This window comes from Populus alba, chromosome 11 (genome assembly GCF_005239225.2).
Source record: "Populus alba chromosome 11, ASM523922v2, whole genome shotgun sequence".
Lineage (NCBI taxonomy): Eukaryota > Viridiplantae > Streptophyta > Magnoliopsida > Malpighiales > Salicaceae > Populus > Populus alba.
Window position 1 is genome coordinate 8,079,893 of NC_133294.1, and position 12,723 is coordinate 8,092,615.

Consider the following 12,723-nt stretch of genomic DNA (forward strand, 5'->3'; position numbering starts at 1 on the left):
TAAAGAAGGAATCAGCTTGTTTTTGTATGAGATTCTTGAATTTGATATGACTACAAACTCTTGAATTATAAATAGAGAACTGGTATAAAGCTTGGGGGCCAGATGGAAATACACAAGACACAAGGCATAAATTATGTCCAGCATTTAACCAGAATCATACCCAAAAATTCCAGCCCCCTTCTTGCCGAATCAGCCCTTCCTCACAAACACAGCCCTCTCCACCGGCATGCACCATCATCTTGCCTCCATTCCTCTACCACAACCCAGCCACCCACAGTCACTTCCTCTCACCAAAACCTGCCGTAGCCAGCCATTAACCCACACTCCACGAATGGTGATTTCTTATCCATTTTTACATTCAGTAGCGGAGCTAGAGTTTTTTAAATGAGGGGGCAAATTATGAACAAATACTATATTATATAGGTATTAAAAATTTATTCAAAATATATATATTAATTCATATCAAGTAAAATTAATTTAAAAATACTTTTAAAATAAAAACTTACATTATAATTGTTCTCTTTGAGTTTTTATATTTTGAAACAGCTTCATTAGCTTCATTATCAATCTTATCGAAGATATCATTCTCAATGTATACAACCAAATTATCATTCATACACTTATCTCCTATTCTGTTCCGCAATCTACTCTTGACAATATGCATAGCAAAAAAAACTCTCGTCACTATAGCAATTGCAACTGGTAGAAGTAATGGTAATGTGATAAGCATATATACTAATGGAAATATCAAATTCTTCTTTGTTTTTACCATTTTCTCTACAAGACTAGCAATACCTTCAATATTAGAGAACTCAACATCACCACGTAGATCAATAATATACATATCAAGTTGGTAACCAAGTACCATAAGGTTCACTATAGAAAATTCACTAGGATAAAAAAGAGCAAGGCGCATAAGCTTTTCTTTGTTGAAAGTAGAGAAAAAGTCATTTCGGCTTCAACATGCCACACAAAGAAGTAACTTCGTACTCGTCTCGGTAAAACGATCATCCATCTCAGTAAGTTGCATGTCAATGATATTGTTAAACAATTCATAACGGAAATGGTGTAAGTTTCTAATCCCTTGAGATTTTCACCTTGAACGCCCATGAAGCTTGTACTCATCATTGTTGTTAGCCAATTTTTGACCCATGTTTTGATAAATTTTCAAAAAACAAAAAGGCGATAACATAAAACATTAAGGAAGTAATATGTCAAAGAGATAATTACTTAATCATATATAATTACTGCAATATAAAATACAATAGATATATGATTTGATTCATGCTAGTTATGAAAATAATCACTACAATATCAAATACCATATATATAGGATTTGTTGGTGCTGGTTATAGAAGATAATCTCTACAATAATTATTGCAATATTTTCTTGAATAGCATGTATAGAGATTTTCTATATAAGTGAACCTCCAATCATAATAAAAAGGGGGGGAGAAAATTTACAGAGAAGCAATTTTAAGACAAAAAATTATGGTAACCACAAAACCTTATACCCATTTCTTTTAAGCCAGCCGGCTGCCCACCCTCCTTTAATAATAATAAAAAAAAAAACTGCCGTTGACCTCCCATCTCAGTTGTCCCCAACTCTTCCCTATCTTGCTCTCATGGTCGCTCTCTCCCTTTGAAAAGAAAAAAAAAAACAGAGCCGCCCTCCCTGATTTTGATTTTTGCTCCCGAGAACAACCTAACCTCATCCTTCTTGCACACAACCTCTCGGCCACAACACCCATTTTCCTGCTCCTACTCTCCCAGCTAAGAGGAGCCGCCCACCCTTTGGGCAAACCAGCAATGTCATCGCCTCCAGCGACACCCATCTTCAAGTCCCACGCCTCTCTCCATCTGCTTCGGCCTCTCCTATAAACCCATGGTTCCCCATTTCTTCTATTCTCTCCCAAACCAGTAGTAGGCCACTAAACCTCTCTCAGCCTCCCAGCACACCACAGAAACCGCCCACTACACTTCCTCATCTCCCTTTTCCTGATCTCGCAGCAGTCAATCTCCTTCACCACCAATCAGCCAGCTCACCTAGACTGAATATCAGCCTCTAATAGCAGCGGCCAAAGAAACAGCCCGAATCCAGCACCACCGCCGCCAAACCGCAGAGCTGCCACCGAAAGAAGAAGGAAAGAACAGCAAACTAAGAAGAAGAAGAAAGAAGACAGAAGTTAACAGATCTAAAAAGAAAAAAAATACAAGAATAATATGGACAGAAATGGATTAAAATCAACTGCCTGCATTTTCTTTTTTCTTGTTGTAGGTCACCGCCAGTGACTTGGGGCTCCTGGCATTGTCCATGATTTTAGTTTCTTTGTATATTTTAATTGTTTAATGTGTTATTCGGATTGGGTTGCATATTGGCTATTTTTGTAATATTTAGTTATGGGTGTGTCAGTATATTACAGTAAAAAATATGATCGTGTGTTTTTGTAGTTTTTTATGTATATTATTGAATTATAAAATCAAAAAGACAAAAAAATGAATTTAATGTTTTAATTTGGTATATGGTCAAGTATCTAAATGACAAATAAAATCGTGTTGTATTTCTCGTGAAAATATGAGAACATGTTTCTACATATATTATGAGATTTAATAGCTAATTTATTAAAGCCTTAAGAATTTGATTAATATGTGGTTTGTTGATTTTAATTGTGATTAACTGTGATGTGTGTGTATTTTTCAAAGAAAATATAAAAAATATTTTTTGTGTGTTGCACACGGCCAATACACTAACATGTTTTGAAGGTTCTTTTTATATAAAAAAATTATTAGAAGTTTTGAAAATGTGTTTTCGCATGAATTTCTTAAACGTAAAAATTAGTTTCTTGCATTTCTGGATTTTATAACATGTTTGTAATACTCCAAAGGGTTTTGGCAAATATTCCAAAAAAAATACAAAAATCTTATTTTAGGGGGAATTCATCTATTATTCATCGTTAATGTTTGGATAAAGAAATCCCAAAGGGATGAATATCCAAAATATTATTGGGAATAACTTGTTATTATTCATTGTTAATATTTGGATAAAGAAACCTTAAGTGGTAAATATCCAAAATAATTTTCTAGGAATAACAAGTTATCACACATCCTTGAAAGAAGCCTTGATTATAATTGAGGACATTTTAATTTTTGACTCCACAGTTTACGAGTCGTAAGAGTATGAAATACTAAGGGAAAAATGAGCTTTTAAAGCACATGGAATCTCCTTGGATTTCTGTCTTAATAATTTAATTTGAATCAAACACAGATTTCAAGAGATATGCATTGGTTCTCCTTGGCACTTTGTAGACATATCTAAATGTATGATCAATATTGGCCAAGAGTTCTTGCTTTTAGACTTTGAACCCAAATCCATTCATCATAGCAAATCTATCCTAGAAAACCTATTTATGATAACACCAACACCATAGCAATTATAAGGCAAACCAAACACCAAGCAACTTACCTTAGGTAGGGCATAATAAGGATGCTAAAACCTTCTCTTTACATGACTAGTCTCTTACCTTAGAATCTCTGAAAGACCAGTTAGGTTTCCTAGTGACCAAAATACTAGGTGGCGACTCCAAAGAACTAATCAAGCAAAACAAATGAAAAATCACCATTGGATGTCGCGCGGGGGACGTGCGACATAATGGAAACTCCACTAGGGACCCTTGGACTAAGCTTGGTAATTGTTTTTTTATTCTGCTATGTGTTGTTTTTTTTTACAATGAATGATAATTTTTTTAAAAGCTTTAACATGCATCTTTACATTATGTCATATATAGTGTAGTCATTCATCACTTTATTATTATTTTCTTTTTTTAGAGCACACACATTAAATTTTAAGTTAAGTGGGGGACTAACAGCTTGCCTTATGACTTGAGTCAAGGTATATGTTTGTGTAAACCCCAACTCTTTGCTGAGTGTTTAAACTAATAGTGATTGGTACACATGCCTTTCCACTATCTGTTGAACCCTCATATTGCTTTTACGGGGGTGATTACTAGGATAGCAAGAGATCCTTTTTAAAGACCAAGTAGTAAACCTACTTTATGTCTCACATAAAGGAATTAGAACCTATCCTTAGGATGTATGCTCCATAATATCGTTTTGCATCCAAACAAGCCTAAGCTCAAAGCATTTGAATCTTAAGACCTTCATTCAAAAGCTAGCCAAGGGAGAGATGTTTCAGAATTGGGAGACCCAAAAAGCTCCATTGGTGTTTAAAATTTAATTAACAATGCTTGTTTGATCATGATATTTTGTTGTTTGCCTTTTTCACTCTTTTTTTTTTTTGACAATCGAGGTTCCAAATGTCAGTTGGATTTATCCTTTTTTTTTTAGCCAAACTTTTCCTTTTAAAAAAGATCATGCATTTTCAAAAGTTCATCTTCATGTTTTTACCATGCATTTACACATCACTTTTTGCTTTCAGAAACCTTGAAAGTAGATCTTCCATAACAAACACCTACACTTTACACTGAGAACGAATGGCCAAAATTTAAATAATACATAGTAGCTGTAGAAGAGGAAGAATGGGATTAAAATAACATTAGGGAATTCACCAAATTTATAGGACAACATGAACAAGCTTGGAAACCTACTAGAGAGGAACTTGAAACCATAGATTTAGGCAATGAAGAATTAAGAGAGAAAAAAAACTAAGGATAGGGATTGTGAAAAGAAGATTTGATTGCATTACTTCCAGATTATATAGATATGCCTAGTGGATAGGGTACCGCTAGTAGCAAATCGGTTAAGCAAGGGTTAAGAAGGACCGATCCGAATAAAGGCAGAAATTGAAAAGCAGTGGAAAATCGATTTTTTAGAAGTAGTCAAATATCCACAATGGGTGTCCAGCATAGTGGTTGTACCAAAAAAGAAAGATAAAATCAGAGTTTGTCTCCCACACATAGATGTGTTTGACAATGCAGCACGTAACTCCACATATTCCTTTATGGATGGATTTTCAGGCTACAATCAGATAAAAATGGCGTAAGAGGATAAGAAGAAGACAACATTTGTAACACCATGGGGAACCTTTTATTACAAGGTCATACCATTTGGGTTGAAAAATGTCGGGGCCACCTACCAAAGGGCCACGGTGACTTTATTTCATGACATGATACACAAAGAGATTGAGGTATACATAGATGATATGACTGCTAAATTTAAAGAGGAAAAGAGTCATGTCCAAATATTGAAGGAATTATTTGAAAGACTAAAAAAGTATAAGTTGAGGCTTAACCGTGCAAAGTGTTCATTCGGGGTTAAATCTGGGAAGTTGTTAGGATTTGGGTGAGTGGCAAAGGGATAGAAGTGGATCCCAACAAAGTAAAGGCTATTCAATCTATGCCACCTCCCAAGACTGAGAAGGATGTAATAAGGTTCTTAGGAAGATTGAATTACATTTCCCGGTTCATATCCCAATTAACCACGACTTGTGACCCAATCTTCGATTGTTAAGGAAGAAGAATCTTGAAATTTAGAATAAAGAGTGCGAAGAAGCTTTCAATACCTACTGAATCCACCCCTACTTGTTCCTCCTGTACCAGAAAGGTCGTTGATCTTTTACTTAACAGTAACTGAAACAATAATGGGATGTGTGCTTGGCCAACACGACGAAACCAAAAGGAATGAAATGTCGTTTATTACCTAACCAAGAAGTTCAAGGAATGCAAGTCTAGGTATACTATGATTGAGAAACTATGTTGTGCACTAGTATGGGTTGTGAAGAGATTGCTTCAATATATGTAGTATTATACTATATGGTTGATTTCAAAATTAGACTCATTAAGGTACATCTATGAAAAGCCTTATATGTCAAGCCAAATTGCAAGATGGCAAGTTCTACTAGCTGAGTATGACATAGTATATATGACAAGGAAAGCTATGAAAGGGAGTGTTATTGTCGATCACCTAGGTGACCATGCTATGGAAGATTATGAGCCATTAAAATTTGACTAACTTGATGAAGATGCGCTTTCAGTTGAGGAAGGAAAATTAGATTGGTGGACTATGTACTTTGATGGTGCTGTAAACATATGTGGTAATAAAGTTGATGCAATGATAATCTCTCCTAATAAAAAGCAGTATTCAGTTAAGTTGCAATTTGGGTGGAATAACAACATAGGAGTATGAAGCTTGCATTCTCATTTTGGAGGTGGCATTGGAGCTGATTATTAGAAAGATAGATATGTATAAAGACTCGATTTTGATTATTTTTTCCAAGTGAAAGGAAATGGCAAACCAAGGATGAGAAATTAAGACCTTACCGAGAATACCTGTCTAAATTGGCTAGAGAATTTGAGGAAATAAATTTCACCCATCTAGAAAAGGAAGGAAACCATTGTGCTGATGTTTTGGTCACACTAACTTATATGGCTAGAATAGACTTTGGGCACAAGGTACAGTCAGTACACATTGATATCAGAAATAACCCAGCTCATTGTTGCTTAGTTCAAAGAGAAATAGATGGAAACCCTTGGTACTATGATATCGAGAATTTCATCCACAATCAGACATATCCCATGGGGGCATCTAAAATCGACAAGAAGACTTTGAGGAGGTTGGCAATGGATTTCTATCTTGATGGGGAAACTTTGTATAAGAAGTCATCTGACAAAACTTTGTTGAGATGTTTGGATGACGTGGAGGTAAAAAGTGGTGAAGAGATTTATGGAAAGAGATTTGATCTATCGATATGGTATTAGAAAAGATTAATAATGCCCAGAACTTCAATAGCAAGATGATAATAGAACTCTGCGCTAAATGAAAGATCAAGCCTTCCATTCCTCGCCATATAGGCCAAAGATGAAGGGTGCGGTAGAAGCTGCTAACAAGAATGGTGCGGTGAACCCACGTGCCGCCAGTCTCCAGCATTGTTCCTGTGACTTGGGGCTTCCGACACTGTTCATGATTTTAGTTTCTTTGTATATTTTAATTGTTTAATGTGTTATTTGGATTGGGTTGAATATTAGCTATTTTTGTAATGTTTAGTTATGGGTGTGTCAGTATATTACATTAAAAAAATGTGATAGTGTGTTTTTGTAGTTTTTTATGTATGTTATTGAATTATAAAATAAAAAAGACAAAAAAATAAATTTAATGTTTTAATTTGGTATATGGTCAAGTATCTAAAGGACAAATAAAATCGTGTTGTATTTCTCGTGAAAATATAAGAACATGGTTCTACATATATTCCGGGATCTAATAGCTGATTAATATGTGGTTTGTTGATTTTAATTGCGATTAACTGTGATGTGTGTGTGTTTTGCAAAGAAAATATAGAAAATTTTTTTTATGGGTTGCATACGGCCAATATCCTAACATGTTTTGAACATTTTTTTTATATAAAAAAATATTAGAAGTTTTGAAAATGTGTTTTCGCATGGATTTCTTAAACACAAAAATTATTTTTTTACATTTCTAGATTTTACAACATGTTTGTAAAACTCCAAAGGGTTTTGGCCAATATTCTAAAAAAAATACAAAAATCTTATTTTGGGGGGAATTCATCTATTATTCACCATTAATGTTTAGATAAAGAAATTCCAAAGGGATGAATATCCAAAATATTATTGGGAATAACTTGTTATTATTCACTGTTAATATTTGGATAAAGAAACCTTAAGTGATAAATATCCAAAATAATTTTCTAGGAATAACAAGTCATCACACATCCTTGAAAAAAGCCTTGATTATAATTGAGGACATTTCAATTTTTGACTCCATGGTTTACAAGCTGTGAGAGTATGAAATACTAGTGGAAAATTGAGCTTTTAAAGCACATGGAATCTCCTTGGATTTCTATCTTAATAAAATTAATTTGAATCAAACACAGGTTTCAAGAGATCTGCATTGGTTTTCCTTGGCATTTGATAGACATATCTAAAGGTATGATCAATATTGGCCAAGGGTTCTTTCTTTTAGACTTTGAACCCAAATTTATTAATCATAGCAAACCTATCATAGAAAACCTATTTAAGAGAACACCAACACCATAGCAATTATAAGTCAAACCAAACACCAAGCAGCTTACCTTAGGTAGGGCGTACTAGGGGTGTTAAAACCTTCTCTTTATGTAACCAGTCCCTTACCTTAGAATCTCTGAAAGACCAATTAGGTTTCCTAGTGATCAAAATACTAGGTGGCGAGTCCAAAGAACCAATCAAGCAAAACAAAAAAAAAATTACCATCGGACACCACGTGGGGGATATGTGACAATCATCCATGTTTAGAATATCAATATCATGTTTGATGCAAGAAGATAACACTTCTACCAGTAAAGATTCCTAATAATTCTCTCTCATCATTTTGAATCGTTCTTTTGATGTTTTCAACAAACTCATAGCATTTTCTATGTCTTGATCTTTTCTTTGTAATGCTTGTGAGAACTCATTAGTAACTACTAGTATCCTTCTCAAACAATGAAGCATGAGCACAAAATTAAATGATTCCATAATACCTATTAAAACGACCACTTCTGTTTTCTGTTCTGAGTTCATCCCATCCTCCCTTATAATCTCAAGCACATCAAGAACTGATGAAAACATTGCAAGTAGATGAATAATTGTAACATAGTAGGAGCCCCAACAGGTATCACCATACCTTCTAAGAGAAGTTTTTTGATTCAGACCTCGTACACTAGAAATTTCTCATTTTTATGTCCTTTAATAATTCTAGCATATTTGTTTTCTCTAATCACCTCCATTCGTTTACATGATGCTCCAACTATGTTTATAATGCTAGAAATAAAATTAAAGACATCTCCAACTTCATTATGCTTGTTTGTAACAGTCACAAGAGTCAATTGAAGTTTGTGAGCAAAACAACATAATATGAAGTTGGATTGTTATTTAGAATAAGTGTTTTCACGCCATTGAATTCACCTCACATGTTACTAGCTCCATCATATCCTTGACCACGCAATCTTGATATGAAAACAATCTAAGTGAACTAGCTGCCTTGAGTGAACTAGCTGTTGTATCTGACACATGTTGAATGCCAAGAAAATGTTTAATTATATGTCTATTGTTGTCTACATATTGTATAACAACTGTCATTTGTTCCTTGATTGATATACCACGTGACTCATCAATTAAAATTGAAAATAATGAGTCACCTAGATCTTTGATAATCACATTTGTAATCTCCTTTGTAGCAGCTTGAGTAATGTCTTTTTAAATATCTAGAGAAGTCAATTTGTTATGTTTAGGAGCTTCACTGAAAGTAACTCTTTTAATAGCTTCATTATTTCTGGAAAGGAAATGCAAGAGCTCTAGATAATTTCCTTGGTTGCTTGAACATTCACATTCATCATGGTCACGAAATGGAAGTCCTTTGTGCAACAAAAAATGAACACACTCTATTAAAGCATTCAATCGAGTTCGATAATCACTTTGACTCTTTACTGTCTACTTAGATAACAAAATCATGATACTTTGTTTTTCATTCATCAAATTCTCACATTTTATCTAAGCTGCATTATGACTACTATTAGACTTTTCAACATGAAGATCAAATCTTTCCCTTTTTTTCCAATTTGAAAACTCATCACCCATAAACGAATCAAGACCCCATTTTGACTTGAAGAGGTAACAATACAAGCAAAATGCATCATCTTTAGCTATGTTGTACTCTAACCATGTTGGGCATGCACCAAACCAAGCCGGATTAAAGAGTCGTAGTGTTGATATATTCCTAAATTGTTTTTAAGGAAAATCATAGTGTGAAGGTTGACAAGGACCTTTTTGTAAATAAGCTCTTTGGATTGCATCCCTATCATTTATATGGTACTCATAAATTGGTCTTCTTAAGCTAGGGTCAACAAGGAGAGTGTCAGGATTGATTTTAATATGACTTTTCTTTGAACTTGATTGAGTTACATAACTTGAAGCTTTGATTGACTCTTCATCCTCAAAAGATTTACACTTTAAATACTTGTCTAATGACATGTTAATTTAATATGAACCTGCTGGATTTTTTTTATCATCATTAGTGTCTACATAATAATTAACAAAACTACACAATAATTCATTGTTAAATAAAAATCAGTTGAGTTACACAATAATTCTAAATCTTCCATATGAAATTAATAGCAAAATACACATCAATTCATTAAAATCAAAACCTATTTCAATTCATATCTATATGCATATAATAAGTATGTTGATTAAATTATACTTAATCATTTCTAGACATTTAATTAAAGAACAATGCCTAGTGTATGTGTAAGAAGAACAATGCTTGAAAAACATGATTTCTACTTGATATTTTATTTACAAACAAATCATGTGGAAATATTAAATTTCAATAAACTACTATGTGAATGCAAGAAATATCAAGAATAGTGATTTTGCATGAATATTAATTTATTTCTTTATAATAAGAAAAGAAACACTTACTTGATTAAATTAATAGATTTAAACATTTATTTTGAACATATTCATAACAAAACCCCTAAATTATCATAACCCTAATATTTTTAATAACTAATTATAAGAGAATAAAACTAAAATTAGACAATGAAACAAATAGAAAAGATGAATAAAATTTACCTAAAGCATAAAGTAAAAGGCAAAAAAGATTAATTGATGAGAAATTTGCATATAGGAGAGACAGGAACGACAGCTGAAAAAAACCCTCTTTATTTTGTTATACAGTGGAAGATAAAGAAACAAAAGGGAAAAGAGGAAAAATTGGGGACATATATATATATATATTATATATATATATATATATATATATATTAACATTTTTCTCATAGCAATAATTCACACCCACTAATATATTAATATAAAAAAAAATTAAGAGGACAATTGCCTCCTTTTAATCCATTGTGGCTCTCCCATTGTTTATATTCTAAACTTCATTCGTAATATCGGGTGCGAAATCGTTATTGAAATTGAAAAAATTACACTGTATTAAAAAATTTGAAAAAATAAAATAGAAGAGACCATTGGATAAGTAATAATAATAAAAAAAAAATTACACTTTATTGAGAGTGTGTTCATCTGATAAAAAATTTACATTCACAACGTATTTTCTGAAAAATAACGAGACTATGTTTTATAATACATGCACAACCCACAGGTAGGTACATAGACAATTACAATTATTATTTATTATTTTTTATAATAAATGCACAATCCACGTGTAACGAGACTATTTTTGTGTTATAACGAGAGTGTTCGTTTGAGAAATAAATTTGCTCACGGTGACAGTGTAGGGAAAAAACTCAATATTCAATTAGCAAATGATGGCTAGCATAGGCATTAAAATCGAGGGCGGCTTTATAAGATATATAATTGGTGTTTTTAAAAGTTTTTTTTGTTTTAAAATATATTAAAATAATATTTTTTTATTTAAAAAAATTATTTTTGATATAAATATATTAAAATAATATCAAAATATTAAAAAATATTAATTTAAAATAAATAAATAAATAAAATTATAATTTTTTTCTAAAACCATTCTTCAAACATAAAAATAATTGCAAGTATGAAACTGTCAGTTATGCACCAACTAGCTATATAATTGAGTCTTATCATAAACTACAAATAGCTTGTTGTCCTTTACCACCCGGTGAAAAAGAGATTGGTGGGTCTACATCAATCTCTCTAGATAGAAAATTCTACTTGCAATCAGTGAACGATGAAGCTTAATCTAATAGTTTTAAGTTTTTTAATAAGGTTTAGTTATATTATTTTTTAATATATTTTTTTAAATAAAATTTTTTTAAACTTGAAACTATATTATGCTTAATTTTTATCAAATAAATAAAAATAGTGAAATTTAAACTCGTGACCACTTAGTTATTAAAGTTTTAATATCATGTTAACGAACCATCTCAACCCAGTAGTTTAAGATTTAGATGAGATCTCAAAATATAATTTATATTATTATCTAACAATATTAAAATTAAAAGTAATACAATATTTATATTCTCTAGATTTCAATATCCCTTAAATCTTATTGAAGTTTTATATTAGAGTTATGTTGTCTAGAGAGATTCGCTCTGGCCTTCTAGCTTTTTTTTTTTTTTTTATGTCCTAAAGATATTTGTTTATATAAACTTTATAAAGATAAATATTTTATAATTATAAAATATTTAATATAAATACCTTAAAAATATCCTTAGAAATATTTATGAAAGTATAGATATTGTATAAAATATATACCATAAGAATTAGTATTACCGTGCAGTTAATTTTATCAATAATTTAGGCTGATCAGCTGGATAGATGACCAGCTTAAATAATTGAGTCTATCATAAACTTCAAATAGTACCAGGTGGAAAAGAGATTGGTCTCTATATGTCTACATCAATCAGTATTTTAGCATGTCCTTTAGCATCAGGTGGAAAAGAGATTGGTCTGAAACAATGTAAACAAGGATAAATCCTTTTTCTTTCTCTCTTTTCTGAGTGGAATCTCTCTCGTTTCCAGTATGTTCTTAGCATGTTTCAAAATATCTGAGAGTTTTTCCCTGCCTGTCTCATCACAAATACAAAAACTTATTCGAGCTTTTCTAGCCAATTTTGGGCACAAGATGGTAATGATGTTTCAGCTTTGCCAAGTTATGGTGATGATCAGTTTCTCGAGCTCTATTACTTTGCTTGCTTCTCAGCTACATCCAGGAGAAGGTAAGAACAACGTAGCTAGCTAGTTACTTAATAATTAATTTCCCAAGCACTGTTCTTTGTTTTCACAGTAATATGTA

The 12,723-nt window shown here is 32.2% G+C and overlaps 1 protein-coding gene across 2 annotated transcripts in view; it reads left to right on the forward strand.

Annotated features, from left to right (window-relative positions):
• Positions 1-12,247: 12,247 nt before the first annotated feature.
• Positions 12,248-12,723, forward strand: part of LOC118037050 (uncharacterized) — a 36,230-nt gene continuing 35,754 nt past the window's right edge. For both annotated transcript variants that reach the window (XM_073412577.1, XM_035042936.2), the window contains exon 1: positions 12,248-12,646. The gene's annotated coding sequence lies outside the window, so the exon portion shown is untranslated. The remainder of the gene's footprint in view (positions 12,647-12,723) is intronic.